Source organism: Rhinatrema bivittatum, chromosome 5 (genome assembly GCF_901001135.1).
Source record: "Rhinatrema bivittatum chromosome 5, aRhiBiv1.1, whole genome shotgun sequence".
NCBI classification, from domain to species: domain Eukaryota; kingdom Metazoa; phylum Chordata; class Amphibia; order Gymnophiona; family Rhinatrematidae; genus Rhinatrema; species Rhinatrema bivittatum.
This window is the reverse complement of record NC_042619.1, coordinates 251,102,813-251,123,098: the sequence shown is the minus strand read 5'-3', so window position 1 is coordinate 251,123,098 and position 20,286 is coordinate 251,102,813.

The following is a 20,286-nucleotide window of genomic DNA, read 5'->3' as shown; positions in this document are numbered from 1 at the left end:
GGCTGTTCTGTTTGGTGCCAGGGCTTGTGTTGATCTCCTCGGGAATGAGAGCCCATGCAACCTTGCCAAGCAGCAGATGAAAATGCAGAGTTAATAAAACAATGAAAGACCAACTGCACCTGGACATTTCTAGATTACTCCTTGAGTGTCAAGGTCCATCTGAAATCCATTTTTTTCTCCAAGTCTTGTTTTCCCTCACAGAAAGGCTAGAAAAAAAAAATAGAGAGAGAAATGATCAGAGTTCTGAGTATTCGGCTCCACTGCAGACTCTAGATTTCAGTCCTTGTGCTTATTGGTGTCATGAAAAAGACATGATCTGATAGGAAATGGATGTTTTGTTTTATTTTGAACTAGTTGACCAAGAAAAGTCAAACTGAGACAAAAAAGACACGTTTGGCCTTGTTAGTAAGTGGATCCCAGGGGACATAGAGTGATTCTACTAGCAGCTTCCATTAATACATCAGTAAATTAACTGGAATAGCCACTGGAGGAGATGATGGGGACAGAATTTACAAAAAGCATGGGATAAACACAGGGTAACGAGGATAGAAATGAAGCAGCCTGCACAGAGTGGCAGTTACAGCCCCAGACAGCAGTGTCCATTGGATCTGTGAGAAAGCACTGGGATAATCTGCATGGAGTGGCACTTACAACCCGAAAAGGCAGTGGCATGGCTTTGAAAAGCTGGGTGAGGAGCATGGTGGGGAGGAGGGGCAATGGGTGTTGCGTTCCATACCGGAAATTACACGCGCTTCTACCCAAAGTGGACAAGATTGCTGCAGGGCAGCCTGGATGGGCCACATCCATCGTTACCTGCTGTCATTTACCGGGGTGCTCTATTTATAATATAACGTTCCCTGCAAGACCAGGATCCTAAGGACTAAGAAATGATTTTTTTTGCCATGATAATTCTTGTACTAATTACGAGTCTCCTTTTCTTAAAGCTAGGTAGATCCAGGTCTCCTCCACTTTTGCTCTGCTATTCTTCGGATTTGGAAATCAGATAATCAGTAAGACCGTCATGAATCTCAAAATGGTATATTGATTCAACAAACCATTTCTATCATAGGTCTAGGAGATCCAAAAAAATTTTACAGACTCCAGTTATTGAGAGTTTTCAACAAAACCAGGCATTATCCAGTATTGGCGATAATGCATATAGTCCTTTCTTGGCCAAGGAGAGACCATGGTTTTCTAACCTTCTAGAGAAGAGATCTATTTCAAAATCTCTATGGCCGCCTCAGATTAAAGATCTGCCGTCACAGGAACCACTTCGGTTTCCCAGTCCGACAAATCTGAACTGGAAATTCAAAACTCAAATGTGGAGAAAAGCTATTCTGACAGAGTGAGTGAAGAGAGGTTACATTCCAGAAGATGACAAGCTAACAAAATCTGCTATGCTGTTTGGAAACAAAGTTGCATTGTGGTGTAAAGACAAATAACATCAAGGTCACCTCTGAACTCACTTCTAGAAATCCGTATTCCCTCTTGCCCAGGAACAGCAGAACAAATCTGCTTTTAAACAAAAAAAAAAACTATAGATCTGGCAGCTGACTTTGAAGCTGAAGTAAGAAGGTGCACTAGGCTGAGCACACATTTACTTCGATTTGTGTGCACAATTTTGTGCATGTAACTTAACGCATGATTTAATAAGAATTCTAGCACATAAAAATGTGCATACAAATAAGAGTAAATTTGTGCAAAAATTAGCACTTTTCCATATAGATCCCACATTAATGAAAGCAGGGAGGTGCATTAAAAGCCTGAAGGCTTAACTCGTATTTTCTTAACACTGGAAATGTAACTTCTGGGTCTCAGGCAGAGTAAAATTAACTAATTTCTGGAGCTAGTGTTAGTCTATGGTGCTGTGCTAGTGTGCTCCTGGACCTGGAGTTGCTGGGTCTCCCGGGCCCAGGATAGACCACCACACCTGGGAATCTCAGATCTGAAACCATGCTGGCACAGAACCATAGACCAAAATGTGAGTGAGTTTATTTATTTAAAACAATTTCTAGACTGCCTTTTCACTATTTCTAGACTGTCCAGATTGGTGTACAGAATTACAATAAAAATAAAACATAATTACAAAATTAATATTTCAGAAATCAGATGAAAATAAATCATCATAATAACATGAAACATAAAACTAAAAAATTACTAAATAACCAATACACTCTACCTCTCAACCAGAAATAATATTTATAAGCATAAAACAAAAAAATAGGCTATGCATTGGGGTACCAAAGCCTGGGACCCCAAGCCAGAAATCTTATGCTTCAGGAACCCCAAACCAGAGACCCTCTGCTCTGGAAACCGCAAGCCAGAGGAACTCTAGGCAGTGGCACCTATAACAATTCTGTGCAGCATGGTGACAACTGTGCTAATAAATGCTTTCCCCAAAGAGAAGCACATTTTTTACTTTATACCTGTCTAGGGTTCCTTTTTATTTGCTTTATGTGCAGAAATCTTGCTTTAGACACAGTTTGGGGTTAATTTTCAAAGATATTTACACATAGAAACCTGGATTTTATGCACATAAATGGTTGTTCTAAAATAGCCAGAGGCCCTGTGTGAATAGAAGTCTGCACATATTTTTATGTTTAATGTAGGGAGACGTTGTGGGAGACGGATAAGGAAACTGGTGAGATTTTTAAAAAGTATGCATCTAGGTTAACCCCCACAAGATACACTCTTGATACAGCAGGCTTAACTTTGTGTGGATACATTTGTGCACATAGCAGGGCACTTGTACCAGAATTTTCAAAACAAACTTTGTAACTTGCCTTTAGCTACCAATGAAAAGGTGTGAGCTAAATCTAAATAAATAAATAACAGTAATAAAGAAATATGGCTTTTGGTGCAGGTCCCTCAACATTTTGGTTGCCTTTCTTTGAACTCTCTCTAGCCTCTCTCTGTCACACTACTCTGAACACAGTACTCGGGGTGAGGCTCATCATGGGTATTATCACCACCTTTTTTTTTTTCTTTGCAAATTATCCCTCTCACAATACACCCAAGCTGTTGCATTTGGAAGTTTGGGGTCTCCCCATGAACCGCTGCACTTACCCGCTGCCCCGATGCCGAAAGGGATCTTTCCGGGCCTGGGCCACTGACCATGAGCTCCAATGCCGCCAGGAGACTACAGCGCGGCTGCGTGATATGCCACTATGCTAAATGTGACACGTGGCAGGGACGCCACCAGCACATCCTCTGGCTTCATCTAGGAGCGCATGTGCTCAACAGCTGCTAGAATGCCCATGGTGGGAAATCACCCACCTCGCCCACTGATGACCTCATAGGCCCAGCCTATAAAACGCTACATCACCCATTCATCCTCGCCTTGGTAATAGATCCACTACTGATTAGAGTGAGTTGCCTCAATGTTCGTCTTTTCAGTTTCTGGTCTTTGTCTCTTTAATTCCTGATCTTTGTCTCCTCTGTTCCCGGTCTTCTGCATTCCCTTTTCTAGTGACCCTTGTCTTTGTCTTGTGGTCAGGTCTTCAGTGTCTTCTGTATGCTCATCTGTCCACCTGTGCTGGTCCTCTCCTCCCTGCCTGCCTATCCATCCCTCCTTCCCTTGGATGGATCCCTGGCTCTGACTTCAGCTTGTCTTAGACTCTGCTTGAATTCCACCTGCCACTAACCACCCAGGGCGGGTGCATCCCATTAGGCAAACTAGGCAGTTGCCTAGGATGCCAACCATTATGGGGCAGTGAAGACCAGCCATGTGGGGCTGCGAGCGGAGCCTAACCCGCTCACGGCCAAGAGATTGTAGAGACTCAGTGGGCCGTGAGCAGCACTCATCCTGCTAACGGCCTAGAGAAGCACAGTATTGGCTGGCTGCAAGCAGTGCCCATCCTGCTCGCAGCAGAGAAAAGCAAATACTCGGTGGACCACAAGTGGCGTCTTAGTGAATGAGGTCTGGGCCAGGCTCAAGGCAGATGGTTCTCCTAGGGTGCCTAACACCCTTTCACTGGCCCTGTGACCACCACCTGTTCTCGACTACACCTCAACTTTGCCTGCCACTGACCTCTGCCTGCTCTCTGACCATGCCTGAACTCCGCCTACCACTGATTGTTCTCTGACTTTGCTGCCTGTCCCAGACACTGGCCGGTAACCCAACCATCTCTACAGATCTCCAGTTTATCAGCAGAGGTCCCAATCTAAGGAGAATGAGGACTGGTATAGGTAAAGCTCCAGTTGAACCTATGCCTCTTCCAGTTCCACCAGCTGATGGTTGGGACCTGCAGGGTTCCACCAACTCCACCTCAATCCAAGGGTCCACGCCCAGAACAGATTTCCAAGGCCATGGACTCAGCAGACATCACTGCTCTCCAGGCCATTTTGGCTCTCATGCACAAGCTCTAAGAGCAACAACAATTTCTGGAACTTCTGGAAGTCTCCATGGAGTGATGCACCATGCATTTGGATGCAGCTGTGGAACCATCTGCATCACCAGTTCCTGCAGCACTGAATCACCCTAGTATGCAGCTGCTGGCCCCACTCAGGTATGCCGGAGATCCCAAGCAATGCCAAAGATTTTTTTTAACAGTGCTACATGGACTTTTATGCTCCAAGCAACACTCTTTCCTGACAATACCATAAAGACCACGTACATACTCTCCCTTCTGGATAGCAAGACCCTGGTGTGGTCCTCTCCCCTCTCGGAGTGCTCAGAACATCTCCTAAGGGACTTACAACTGTTTACCACTGTCTTCAGAAAGGTCTTTGAAGAGCCTGGCTGACTGGCCACTGTGGGCTCAAAGCGCCTGCACCTGCATCAGTGTACCTGGTCTCTATCAGAGTATGCCATCAAGTTCCAGACTCTGGCAACCAAAATCAATTGGAGGGAGGATTGCCTCTGCAGCATTTTCCTGGAGGACATGTTCCCCAGGATCAAGAACAAACTGGCAGCTTGAGATCTCCTGGAGACTCTAGAGGGGCTTATAAATCTGATGGGGAAGATTGATTATTGTCTTCAGCAACGAGCCAGAGAGACTCAACCTCCCTACAAAACTGTCATGCTCACTCCCCACTTTCAGCAACTACTGCCTCTGCCAACCCCTGCTCCATCCTCTACTGGACAGTCCGTTCAACCTTGCACCTGATGACAGTACAGGCAATTGAGCCTGTGCCTGTACTGTGCAGGCAGGGGTCACCTGCTCGCTCAATGTCCATTGAGGCTGGGAATTTTCCGAGCCAAAGCTTTCCTAAAATCGCAGTGATAGACAGCAAAGAGTAAAGGTAATTGTGCTGTCTCCACAGGTGCTTTCCTATTTATTCACTGTTGTCCTACTTTTACAGAGTCCTACTTCCACAGCAGATTGTGTTTCTGTTAATAATGCTGTCTGTATGTTTTGTTTTGCATAGTATGTGTTTGCTGTTATACTGCTAACTGGTGGTCAGCCTGCGCGTCCCCAGCTTCTGCTGTATTCAGTGCAGCTGGCTCTAAAGGGTTAACTATGATTGGAAGTTTCTTACCTGGTGGCAGTCTCTCATCTCTGGTCAGACCAACATGAATCAGCAGGCAACCTGGCCAGTCCTGCATAATTATTTTCATTTTACCTGCCCTTATTTCAGTGACCCATACTGCACTGGCAGCTCTTGTCTTCAGTTTATGCACAGTAAAACTGTTAGTTGTTTTACAAGTTAATAAAGTTGGAATTGAAGAATTGGCCTCTTTGCAAGGGAGGACAAAGCTGTTAATGCTGTGCATAGCAGAGAGAATAGTAAATGAGTGTCACAGGTTACCCGCCTGGGTGCTGCATGACCAACCGACAGCTCTCTGGAACACACAGCTCAGTAAAAAGCAATTTTATTCTATGCATCAGTGTTCACACTTACAGGTGAATTTTAAAAGCCCAGCGCGTGCCAAAGCTGGGAGATACTCGCAGAAGTTGGGCCAGCACACGCCTGGTGGATTTTAAAAGGTGCCGCATATGTGAATATCTCCTAGTATGCGCACAAAATGTTTTTTTTGGAAAAAAGGGGTGTGGTGTGGGCATGTTCTGGGCGGGGCATGGACCTTCCTGGATCTCTCAGTGAAACCAGCGCTTAAAAATGTACAAGCACAAGCACATGCCAGGGTCCCCGACCGCGTAACTTTACTTCTGCTATGGATGGCCTGTAAGTCCTAAAACAAAAAAAAGTAAAGAGGTGAGCGGGGCTTTAAGAATCAGGACTAACAGGGAAAAAGAGAGCCTATTTAACTAGGGGGGGGGGGGGGTTTAGGAAGTCCTATCCCTTACCTGGGCAAACTGGGAACAAACTGGTAAAATGGCCAATTGTGTCGGTGCCCATGGCTTTTAAAATCCTCCCTCTTAGGCGGTAGAAGTGGCATTTGTGTGCACGTGCGCGCGTCCATATAAAATTGTGCGCATGTGTACGCACGCTCAGCCTATTTTGTACCGCGCGTGTTATGTTATAAAATGGCCGCGTCTCCGGGTGCGAGCTGGCATACGTGCATACATTTGCGCCCGCACTGCTGTTTAAAAGTTACCATCTTATAGTTTTCGGTTCCTTTCCTGAGACACCAGCAGGATCACTCCAGAAAAGGATATTCAACTTTTTTTGGTCTCTCCATACCCTTTGGCTTACAGGTCCATAATTTAGGGCTGTTTAATCGACTCCAGTCTAAACTTTAAGGCACACGCTAAATCCTTAGTCTGGAAATCATACTGGAAACTTGAGAATGTAAAACTTTATTTACACCTTGCAGATTTCAGATAGATGTCCAATTGATAGTAATTACTTGTACTGATTATTGCAATTTTCTTTTTTATTGGCCTCCCAGCTTATATTATCAGAGCCATGCAGGCTATCCGAAACTCTGTGGTGAGAATAGTTATAGACAATCCCATTTTTTTTTTCCAATAAACAAATTATTACAAAAAAAACAAAAAAAAACAAACCCCCAATGAAATCCACCAGACTGAAGCACAATGATAATAACAGGAACATACATAAAAGAAGGTGGCACATAGTTACATTGTACATTCAAGGTTAAAATATATGTTCACATATAAGAACATGGAGCTAAAAATAAAACTCTTAAACCTCTCAAAGTTACCAATAATCCCCCTTTCCCTATCCCTCCCCCAAGGCAAACATCTGGATGGTGTTAAGTAAATCGTCAGGTGTCAGGTAATATCAGAGAAAAGAGGTAACCTCAAAAGGTGGTTACAGGCTAAGCAAATAGGGTGTTTATTAAGCAAAATAAGAATTATTTGGAAGTTTTTTCCAAACAATATATTTATCCTGTATTTGCTCAAATTTATACAGACTATGCCTTTTCAATGCAATTAAAAAGCTTAATCTAAACACAGTATCCAGTCTCAAAAACACTTTCCTAATTGGTGGAGCACATAGTTGTTTCTAAGAGAAAGCTATTTTCACATTGGGCAGCTAAATAAAATTGCTGTAGTGAGAGCTGAGTGCATTTATCGTGGTTTTCATCTGGAATATTCAATAGAAAGGACTTAGGGTCCAGGTGTACTGAAACTCCAGTTATTTCCGCAGCTAATATTAGCACCTTGTCCCAAAATGTCTTAATTATAGCACATTCCCACCAACTTTGCAAGAATGTTCCTTTCAAACCACATCCCTTCCAAAAATCATCACTCATATTTGGCTATAACTTTGACAGTCTTTCTGGGGCCAGGTACCAGCGTAGCAGTAATTTATAACTATTCTCAGTAAGGGTTACAGATATCGAAGTTTTGCCTGTGAAAAGGAATGACTGGTTCCAATCCTCTTCATTTAGGGGTAGATTTTCAAAAAACGCGAATAGGCGTACTTTTGCTGGCGCATCAGGCGCCAGCAAAAGTACGCTGGATTTTAGTAGATACGCGCGGAGCCGCGCGTATCCACTAAAATTCTGGATCGGCGCGCGCAAGGCTATGAATTCTGTATAGCCGGTGTGCGCCGAGCCGCGCAGCCTACCCCCGTTCCCTCCAAGGCCGCTCCGAAATCGGAGCGGCCTTGGAGGGAATCCTCTAACGCCCTCCCCTCACCTTCCCCTCCCTTCCTCTACCTAACCCACCCGCCCAGCCCTATCTACACCCCCCCTTACCTTTCTCCGGGGATTTACGCCTCCCGGAGGGAGAAGTAAATCCCCGCGCGCCAGCAGGCCTGTTGCGCGCCGGGACGCGACCTGGGGGCGGGTATGGAGGGCGCGGCCACGCCCCCGTACCGCCCCGGGCCGTAGCCACGCCCCCGTACCCGCCCCCAAAACGCTGCCGACACGCCCCCTAAACGCTGCGACGACCGGGCCCGCCCCCGACACGCCCCCCTCGGAGAACCCTGGGACTTACGCGAGTCCCGGGGCTCTGCGCGCGCCGGTAGGCCTATGTAAAATAGGCTCACCGGCGCGCAGGGCCCTGCTCGCCTAAATCCGCCCGGTTTTGGGCGGATTTAGGCGAGCAGGGCTCTGAAAATCCGCCCCTTAGGATTTTGCCCAAGTCGCTTTCCAGTGATGCTATATGGGATGATTTAACGTAAAAGCACCGGTTTAAAGGGCCTACATTTTTTATGTAATATCTCTAGCTTGATCTGCAGTTTGACATAAGTATTCAAAATAAGACTTTCATTGGGACCTTGTCGGGGGACGCGTTCTAAATTGGTGCGATTTTAAGTCAGTGGAGTTGCCGCTTAAAAATGAATAAAAGTTATTCTGCTCTGTAGAGCTTTTTGAGCTTTTTGAACTACCTTGTGGTTTGGACTAAATCCTTTCTGCACTTTTTTGTCTGGATATTACTGAAGTGCAGCACTTTGCTCTGTTGTGTTCTGGGTCGGTAATTGAAATCTCCCATTATTATTAAACTGCCAAACTGGTTTGCTTCCCTGATTTCTCTTAGCATTTCATCATCTGTCTGAAAGGAATACATGGAAAAACAATGTTTAAATTGGTTGTTATGGAACAATTCAGTGGAATAGTATATTCCCTATTAAATGCTTATGCCACTTAGTCCAAATATTTAATGTGTTAAACATGCTTGGTGACATGACTAAACAAGCACACCATGTACTTTTGGGTTGCCATAATCTAGCATCCAAAGGCATATCTCCAGCCCCAAATTGTTCCATCGTGACCCACTGCTTCTTAGCCTTACTATTGCACCAATCTATTATTGGTCTGAGCTGGGCCGCAATATAATTCCACATAAAATTAGGAACATTTAAGCCACCTCTTATTTTTGGTTGGTACATTACACCTCAATTTATTCTTGGAGGTCTACAATTCCATTGCCATAGCTTAAAGTTTACAGCAGGAATCTTAATGGGCAAGGTTTGGAAAAGATAGAACATTCATTTATTTTATTTATTTATTTATTTTGGGTTTTTATATACCGGCATTCGGGAACGCAGTCCCATCATGCTGGTTCACATAGAACAGGGGTGCATCAAAAACATAAACTAAGAACAGTGGTGCGGAAAATGCAGTTACATATAACAGGGAGATTGGAACTTGGCAGAGAAAGAAGAGAAAGGACAGGTTATTAATTCAAACATGTAAACAATAATGGAGATGGTTAATCATGGTGTAATTGATCATCTTGATCACCTTGATCACCTTGATCACGGTGATCACCTTGATCAAGGTGATCAAGGTGATCAAGGTGATCACGGTGATCACGGTGATCACCTTGATCAGGGTGATCACCTTGATCAAGGTGATCACCTTGATCACCTTGATCACGGTGATCATCTTGATCACCGCAATTTGACCCAACTAGGAGAAGGAGGATCTCTCCCACTTAAGTAAATCTCAGTTCTGTCCCATAGTGGCAAGTAGTTCAAGGCAAATAAATCGTCCACCTTGTTTTGCCTAAAAGTATCCCCAGGTATTTTATCGTATGTGTAGCCTATTTAAATGGAAATTTAGATTTAATATCATCTACCATGTCAATAGGTAAATTAAAATTCAAGATTTCCGACTTATCCCAATTTATTTTGAAGCCTGAAACATTGCTAAACTTCCCTAATTTCTCTACCGTAGCCAGGGTATTCTTAGGATCTGTCAATGTAAAGAGGATATTGTCAGCAAAAAGTGACAATTTATATTTATTTTTATTTATTTATTTAAGAATTTATATACCGGAGGTTCCTGTATAATATACATATCACCCCGGTTTACAATGAACAGTAACTATCGCTTCAAGTTAGCGGTTTACAATGAACATAGTTAATCCAAGAAACAGAAAATATATATATATAACAATGCTAACAATTAATAAAAAACAATAAATGAAATAACAATTAATAAATAAACAACAATAAATATCAATGAAAAAAAATGGCAATAAATAAAATGACAATAAATAAAATTGCAATTAGTAAAATAACAAGAGGGTTAATGAGAAAATAACATGGTTAAATACCAAGGTTATGTGGAATATGCTGGAGTCACCAATATATATATATATAATATATGAGGAGTCACCAATCTGAAATCCCTTCACCTCTATATTTTCCCTAATACTGATAGCAAAGGGTTCTAGAAAAATGGCAAACAGAAGAGGTAAAAGAGGACAACCGTGTCGGTGCCCCTGCCCACCTGGAAAATATGAGAGTAACCCCCAATTGACTTTTATACAAGCAGTCGGAGTTGCATACATTTTTTCAACCAATTAAATAAAGATGTTGCTAAACCCCATTCTTTCATTGTTCTAAAAAGAAAAGAATACTTTACTAACCCAGAGGAACTCGGCTCAATTTAAAGCCAAAATATATTATATAAATATTTTATTTCAACATGATATCAAAAATACATTTTAACCACAAGTGCTACGTGCAATACATCATATCCACATTAAAAATATACACTTCATACTGCCATCCATACCACACATACCATCACACCATACCATGTAAAAAAGGACATATGCATCTACAATATGAATACCCAGTACAGTACATTAAACATTCAAATATCATCAGTTATTATAGCGCGATACTAAGTATCTGCACATGTTATTACCCATATTCTATTACCAAACATAATATTGTATTGTTCAAGACTCTCAAGCTTCAAACCTGATACATAGTATCTTCCATTATTCAAAATATACTACTCAGTCTGCTAATGTTATATAATGTCCCCTGTGTTCTAATACCCTACGGGATACCCGTTTCGCCCCTTCCTGGGGGCTTCTTCAGGAGTATACTGCTGAGTTGTTCACATCAATATTGTGTCTGCATATTCATGGGATATATAGTCCAACTTCCATGCGATGAAATTGCTTTCGTAAATTCCATGAAGATCATTAAGTGGATATCACGTTGCACGGAGCAGTCATTCCTCCCACTAACCGTAAAAACATATTACATACAATTAGAACAAATACTTGTTTTATCTCGGGGATAACCACCCTGTGCACCTTCACCTAAAATACTCCGTACCAACCAGAAAAGTTATAATTACCCCGGTTATTTACTAACCGCTGTGCATATATTTCGCTTACGAGCACACATTTGCAGGCAAAAAGATGTTAATGGGTTTCTCAAAAGGAACTCCTCACATTAGTCCAATTCCTGCATGAAACAGTAAACCGTGTAGATGAATCCAAATCTTTTCTTACTCCCAATATTATTATCCTGTAATAACTCTCGGCTTACTGTCTTATACATATTTATCCAATTCCAGCATAAAATAACAAACCCCGGAAGTAAATTCAAGCCTATTCTTACCTCCAATACAACTAACCTATAGTAACACATTCTATCTGTATCCGACTCATATCCTTCCTATCACAGAGAAACATCGGCGGCTTTTAAATCACCCTACCGAGCATGCCATAAATTCTAACCCCCAGTTATTTGCCCTTATCATACCCTCCCACTTAACATACCTCCCTTGTTCCATGTCCCATCAAGTCTAATTTCTCGTTATACTCCACAAACCTTTACCTCAAAACTCTGCAAGCTTACCTTAACAGTACTCGCGGACCGTCTACAAGCATAATTATTCCTTCTCCCAAAGAGTACCTCTTCAATAAATTTGCTGCGACAGACGCCGGCACCAAACTCCCGTCCTTACAACGGGGTCTGGCGTAACTCCGTAATTTCCGTCTATTTAACCCCCTCCCCTCGTCATGACGTATCCTACGTTATCGCCAAAAAACCTTCACAAAAAGACTTTCACAAAAAGACACACCCCTTACACATCCTGTCCTTACGTTCCATCTTAACGTGACTTACCTACACGTCATCCAGACGTCCTATCACACTCCGAATTCAAAAACGAAAACACCCTGAAACATGTCCGGCCTCCCAGCCGAAACTAATTCTCATAACCTATATTAAGCCTACATATTATACACTGTAAAACGCCTCCCATTCCATCATCTCGTTTAGTCCTGATGGATATACTGTTCGCCATGTATAAATGTATCTTTGTTCTATTTTCCTGAGAATATTGCTGACATCGCCTTGTTGGCGAATATGGCATTTTTGGATAACGAAAAATTTCAAATCATCCAAATTATGTTTGGCAAAATCCCAGTGGGATACCAGAGGTGCTCCACTTTTACCCGTCCGTAATCTGCTCTTGTGTTCAATGATACGTTGTCTAATTTGCCTGCTTGTGTAACCAATATATATCAAATCACATGGACAGATTATAGCATAGATAACCATTGTGGAAGAACACGTAAAACTGCCTCTTAAAGAATGCGGATATGTTAAATGGGGTACTTTATATTTTCTCGAGGACTGGGCAGCAATAAATTATCCCGTAATTTATTGCTGCCCAGTCCTCGAGAACAGTTGAGTAGATCCATATGTACTTTACCTTTTTCCACCAAATCCCATTCCATCAAGCAAAGTATTTTACAGCATTGGCGGATTATACAATCTCTGCCAGGATTTGGCGAACCTCCCATATTTGCTATGCGTAAAGGAAAGAATGTTAAATCATTATTGTCTAGCACCAAGTCAGAACAGGTTCAAGAAAATTGGGGTCAGACTAAATGTGGAGCCTGTTCCGTCTGTCCTAATGTATTAGAGATCAAGGAATATAAAGTACCCCATTTAACATATCCGCATTCTTTAAGAGGCAGTTTTACGTGTTCTTCCACAATGGTTATCTATGCTATAATCTGTCCATGTGATTTGATATATATTGGTTACACCAGCAGGCAAATTAGACAACGTATCATTGAACACAAGAGCAGATTACGGACGGGTAAAAGTGGAGCACCTCTGGTGTCCCACTGGGATTTTGCCAAACATAATTTGGATGATTTGACATTTTTCGTTATCCAAAAATGCCATATTCGCCAACAAGGCAATGTCAGCAATATTCTCAGGAAAATAGAACAAAGATACATTTATACATGGCGAACAGTATATCCATCAGGACTAAACGAGATGATGGAATGGGAGGCGTTTTACAGTGTATAATATGTAGGCTTAATATAGGTTATGAGAATTAGTTTCGGCTGGGAGGCCGGACATGTTTCAGGGTGTTTTCGTTTTTGAATTCGGAGTGTGATAGGACGTCTGGATGATGTGTAGGTAAGTCACGTTAAGATGGAACGTAAGGACAGGATGTGTAAGGGGTGTGTCTTTTTGTGAAAGTCTTTTTGTGAAGGTTTTTTGGCGATAACGTAGGATACGTCATGACGAGGGGAGGGGGTTAAATAGACGGAAATTACGGAGTTACGCCAGACCCCGTTGTAAGGACGGGAGTTTGGTGCCGGCGTCTGTCGCAGCAAATTTATTGAAGAGGTACTCTTTGGGAGAAGGAATAATTATGCTTGTAGACGGTCCGCGAGTACTGTTAAGGTAAGCTTGCAGAGTTTTGAGGTAAAGGTTTGTGGAGTATAACGAGAAAATAGACTTGATGGGACATGGAACAAGGGAGGTATGTTAAGTGGGAGGGTATGATAAGGGCAAATAACTGGGGGTTAGAATTTATGGCATGCTCGGTAGGGTGATTTAAAAGCCGCCGATGTTTCTCTGTGATAGGAAGGATATGAGTCGGATACAGATAGAATGTGTTACTATAGGTTAGTTGTATTGGAGGTAAGAATAGGCTTGAATTTACTTCCGGGGTTTGTTATTTTATGCTGGAATTGGATAAATATGTATAAGACAGTAAGCCGAGAGTTATTACAGGATAATAATATTGGGAGTAAGAAAAGATTTGGATTCATCTACACGGTTTACTGTTTCATGCAGGAATTGGACTAATGTGAGGAGTTCCTTTTGAGAAACCCATTAACATCTTTTTGCCTGCAAATGTGTGCTCATAAGCGAAATATATGCACAGCGGTTAGTAAATAACCGGGGTAATTATAACTTTTCTGGTTGGTACGGAGTATTTTAGGTGAAGGTGCACAGGGTGGTTATCCCCGAGATAAAACAAGTATTTGTTCTAATTGTATGTAATATGTTTTTACGGTTAGTGGGAGGAATGACTGCTCCGTGCAACGTGATATCCACTTAATGATCTTCATGGAATTTACGAAAGCAATTTCATCGCATGGAAGTTGAACTATATATCCCATGAATATGCAGACACAATATTGATGTGAACAACTCAGCAGTATACTCCTGAAGAAGCCCCCAGGAAGGGGCGAAACGGGTATCCCGTAGGGTATTAGAACACAGGGGACATTATATAACATTAGCAGACTGAGTAGTATATTTTGAATAATGGAAGATACTATGTATCAGGTTTGAAGCTTGAGAGTCTTGAACAATACAATATTATGTTTGGTAATAGAATATGGGTAATAACATGTGCAGATACTTAGTATCGCGCTATAATAACTGATGATATTTGAATGTTTAATGTACTGTACTGGGTATTCATATTGTAGATGCATATGTCCTTTTTTACATGGTATGGTGTGATGGTATGTGTGGTATGGATGGCAGTATGAAGAGTATATTTTTAATGTGGATATGATGTATTGCACGTAGCACTTGTGGTTAAAATGTATTTTTGATATCATGTTGAAATAAAATATTTATATAATATATTTTGGCTTTAAATTGAGCTGAGTTCCTCTGGGTTAGTAAAGTATTGATTTCATTAACAGAGGAAGCACTTAAATACATGACTCTAAAAAGAAAAGGCCAGTCGATCATAGCAAGAAAAAGGGAACTTAATTTCTTGTCTTGTCCTTTGCCCACCACATTATATTAACAATTTTTCTAACATTATCAGAGGCATTCTTCTCAGGATGAATCCCGCTTGATTGGGTTGGTTAAGGCATCCTATTGCTCTGTGCATTCGATTTGCCAATATCTTTGTCAACATTTTTAGATCAAGATTGATAAGGGATGTAGGACCATAAGAATCGTCTCAACCTGGTTTGGCTATTATCTTAACTCCCGTTAAATTAGATCCCTTAAGTAGACATTGCTCCCGCTGAAGAAAATTAAACATTTTAGTAAGTGGCTCTGCTATGACCAGTGCAAATTGTTTATAAAACTTAGCTGTATTGTCATCCAATCCCGGGGATTTGCCTAATTTGAGAACTTTAAGAGTGAGCATAACTTCCATAGAAGAGATCTCTTTATCTAACCATAAATGGCTCTCTTCAGACATACAGGGAATTGGAAGGCTATGTAGATAGTCTTCAATATCTCCTGATGTAATAGAGCTATCTGCCTTATAGAGTTCCTCATAAAACTGGAGGAAGCCTTCTCTAATAATTATCAGACAGTATAACCCCTTTATTACCTTATATCTTAAGAACATTGTTCTAGGTTGAGACCTGTTTTAGTTTACGAGCCAACAACCAGCCTGCTTTATTTCCACCTTCAAAGTGCAACTGACAAGTTAAGTCTAATTGTTGAGCAATATGATCCAGTTCCAAGGATCAAGCAAATGTATGCAAATTTTCCAATCCCCTAATGTTGTTTAGGATTTTAATTCTCTTTTCTTGTTTCTCTTTTTGTAGGAAGGCAGCTCTCAACATCAGATGACCATGCACCACTGCTTTCATACAATCCCAGATAACAGTTGGAGGGGGACTCTTCTGAATTTTGTAATGTGAAGTATTCTTTAATGATATTGGTCAATTTTAAATTAAATACTTTATCATTTAATAAAGAATCATTTTGTCTCCAATTTTTGTGTCCCTTATCACACTTGGTGAAGGACAGATCAAGCCAAATTGGAGTTGATCAGACCAAGTGATTGCATTGATGCCAGTGTTCTTAACCTGATTGACAATACCCTTATCAATTAGAAAGTAATCAAGTTTGAATATATATCATGAACTTTAGAATAGAATGTATATCTTCTCGAAAATGGGAACAGAGTTCACCAGATGTCTATCAAATTATAGGTTTCAATAAAAGCCTTAAGTTTGATACGATGACTCTGAGCACATGGCGTTGTTCTTGAGCTACTGACTACTGTATTCACCCTTACTAAATTAAAATCTCTGTCCATAATTACATGTCCGGAAGCTATTTTCTAAATTACAGGGCTACTGTCCCCACACTGTATTTCAATACATACTAGAAACTATTTTTAACAGGATATTACTCAAATTATCAAGAAATATACCTTGATCTTTATTGGGAGCATAGATATTAATAAATGTATACATTTCTCCCCCTACTTTACCTTGCAAAATGAGGTATCTTCCCAGGGGATCTTTCAGACATTGTGAGACATCAAAAATGAAGTCTTTAGCCAGTAATACACCCACTCCTGTGTCTTTCCCACCCTCTTTGGAGCAAGAGGCAAAATAATGATGTAGATATTGGCTTGAATGCATTGAATATTCATAATGCCCCTTAAGATGTGTTTCTTGTAGAAAGACAATGGCAGCCTTACTGGCTATTAGATCTTTAGATAGAAGTTGTCGTTTACAATAAGAATTCAAACCCTTAAAGTTAAGGGAAAACATTTTAAACTTAGCCATACTAAAAATCAGTAACTTGATAATGTCCAAAATATGGCAAATCAAAGGGCATGAAAAAAGGCCCCAGCACCTTGGGTTTATCCCTTGAGCTCCAATATAGTCCTCTCTGTAATATCAAAAACCTTATATAGTAAAGAACAAGATTAACATTTTCATACAGACTTGCACTACCCCAACTGTTAATCAGACTAAAACCATCCGGAATAAATGTACTAATAATATTAGCATCCACCCCTCTCCCCTACCCCACTGCGATCCATAACTGCCCTTATGCAGATCTTTGCTTTCCCTGGGAGGAATAATCGCCATCGAGCATGTAGTCCACCCTCTCTACTCGGGTTTTAACCAATATGATTTCTTTAAATACCAATAATAGACAAATCCTGATTAGGATGCACAGATTCAAATATAAACCCAACAGATCCTGGACTCAAGATTCAGAAAAATAATAGTTCTGTACTGGAACTGGGGGTCCGAGTATTCTCTCTCAGGGACATGGGGCTTCCTGAATGTCTTCTCAGACGACTACTGCCTTTTCCTGCTCGCTGCCAGCGAGGGAAGTCCTCTTTGGGAGTTCCAGTGCGTGAGATGACTCGGGACTTCTGTGCCCCTGAAAAACCCTTTGGACTGAGCACCAACTGTGCATCTTCACATAATTTAATTTTAGATTGAGACACCGTCAATTGTCACCAGCATACCGAAAGGCTGTAGCCAACGGTAACGTATATTTTCTTTCCTCGGGAGCAGGGTTATTTCCTGCAATTCTTGGCGGTGGCGCAAAGTAGCTTGCGAGAGATCTGCAAGCACTAGAATTTCCAGGCCTTCCCACGACCATGAAGGCTTCTGGTTAGCAGCCGCTATGATCCTTTCCTTAATAGTAAAATCAGCCCCATCATTCATCAAAAAAAGTTAATATCGCATTGATAATAGAAATTTACAAGTTACTGCACCACACGAGTATTATCGCATATTATAAAATCAGGGGTCGGCGCGCGCAAGGGGGGTGCATACTAGTGCACCTTGCGCGCGCCAAGCCCTCGGGGAGACCAGCTGGCTTTCTCCGTTCGCTCCCTTCCCCTACCTGTCCCGCCCCCCAGCCCGAAACTCCCCCCCCCCCCCGGTACCTTTGTCAAAGAAGTTACGCCTGCCGACTCAGCGGCCTTGCAGAGGCCTCTGGCTATGCCCCCGGACAGCCCCGCCTCGCCCCAAGACCACCCATTTTTTCAATCCCCGGAACTTACACGCGTCCCGGGGCTTTACGCGTGCCGCCGGGCCTTTTGAAAATAGGCCCGGCGGCACGCATAATCTCCTAATTATTACTACACCTCTCCGAGGCTGGTAGCGTCATCCTATTTGGCTCTCTGCTAGGGATCTCCCAGCACCCCAATGCTTTCTGTTCTTTCTGACTTCACAATCCCCTATCCAACTCTTCAACTTTCATTCAGCCTTAAGGCAGTGTTTCCCCCGTAACTCCCTTTAGAGCGCCTCCTGTCTTCTCCACAATCTGACTTATCTCTTTGGGCTGTTTCTGCTTTCATGAAACCCTTGTTTCATTTCAGGAAAGGTGATAGGTGAAATGCCTCAGGGATCAGTCCTAGGGCTGGCTCCGTTAAAGGGAAAAGTTTGCCATTTTCTAAATGACCCTAAGATTTGCAACAGAGTGGACACCCCTGATGGAGTGGACAGAATTAAAAGTGATCTAGGAAAGTTTAAGGAATCATCTAATACTTATCAGTAAAGATTCAATGCCACAATGTGCAGATTCATGCACTTGAGATGCCTCCATTGTATGCAGATCTATCTCAAACATACTCATTGTGGATATCCTGAAAACCAGGCCTGCTGGTGGCTCTTGAGGACCTGAGTTGACCGCCCCTGACCTATCGCATACTGCTCCCATTGATTTCTGCAAAGGGGAATACTTTAGCTTCCAAATAAAGCATTTTCCTTTTCTTGCTAAGTTTTTATTGGGCCTAGTCCTTACTTTATTTCATTTTCAGTGGATTGGCCGAGGTCAGACGTGGGAAGCAAGTAGATTGGGAAGGGAAGGGTGGGCGTTGCAGGCCTTTTCCTCTGTGCACTTGGAGACAGTACTTTTCAAAGCCCTGTCCACGGATAATGAGTTCTTGAAATTTAGGAAATCACTTCAAACCTTTTCATTTGAACAATTGTTTAGAGGGATTCTTTAACTATTAATTTACACCTTCTGACTCATCGCTTTACCATTTTTATATTCTTTTTATTTCTCTTTGATTTTAGAATGAGTTTTAATATTTATTTTATTAGTTTATTAAATGTGCTGATGTATTTACCATTATGTTGTAAAATTTACATTTTATGCTTTTTAAGATTTATTTAGTTGCCTTTTATAGCTCATCATTTAAGTTCCATTTTTTAGTTCTTACAGTATTTTTTAATTGTAAATTGCCTTGATTTACTGTAGTAAGAAACAGTAATTAAACAAATTATTAAATAATAATAAAACAGTGCTTTACTAGCAGAAATGGATTGTTAGGTATTTATTTCAGTAATTTGTATACTGCCTAATTACCAGCACATCTGTTGTAGGCAGATTATAAAATATTAAGGCAATAGTAATCAAAGCAATAAAATCACGGTAAAAACTTAGGTGCGTATGTTGTGTACCGTGGCCTGCCACGACCGCAGTCCCCCTACCTTGCCCGCGACAGCGAACCGCCACGGGAATCCCGGGGGGAAGTCCCGATTTGAGGCCCGTTGCTCTGGCACGGGTCCCTGTGCTGCTCGCCGCAGGGGAAGCCGTCCCTGCTCCCCCCCTCGCGGCGTCCAGCAGCATTTTCCTCCGTGGAGGAAATCCAAGATGGCCGCCGCCATCTTTAGGTGCGAGGCCGCTCCTCCTTGGCTGATTTAAAGGGACCTGATCCCTTTAACCAGCTGCAGCTGTTCCCTATCAGCCAGAGCAGGGGACGTATAAAAGCCAGCTTCCTCTGCTCATTCCTTGACTTGGCAAAGTTCTTCGTTTGTCAGGTCTGCTTGCTTCAGTGAGTCTTCCTGTGCTTTGGATCTGTTCCTGTCTTGTCTTTTCTTTGTGTTCCTGGTTCCTGACTTTGGATTGGCTAGCGGTGATTCCTGGTATTGACTTCGGATTGGTAAGCGGTGATTCTCTGGTGTGTGACTTCGGACTGACAAGTGGCGATCCCTTGGTATACGACCTCAGACTGGTAAGCGACTTCCCTCTGGCACTTGACCTTGGACTCCTTCTTGACCGCCGTCTTCAAGGGCCCGCCTAAGTCCCAGCGGCCCAGGACCCTACGGGCTCCTCCCGGGGGGACTGCGGGCCTCCAGGGGCGAAGCTCCAGTCAGCCCTTGCACAGAGTTCCTTGACCTCTCAAAGGTCCACCTAAGTCCCAGCGGTCTG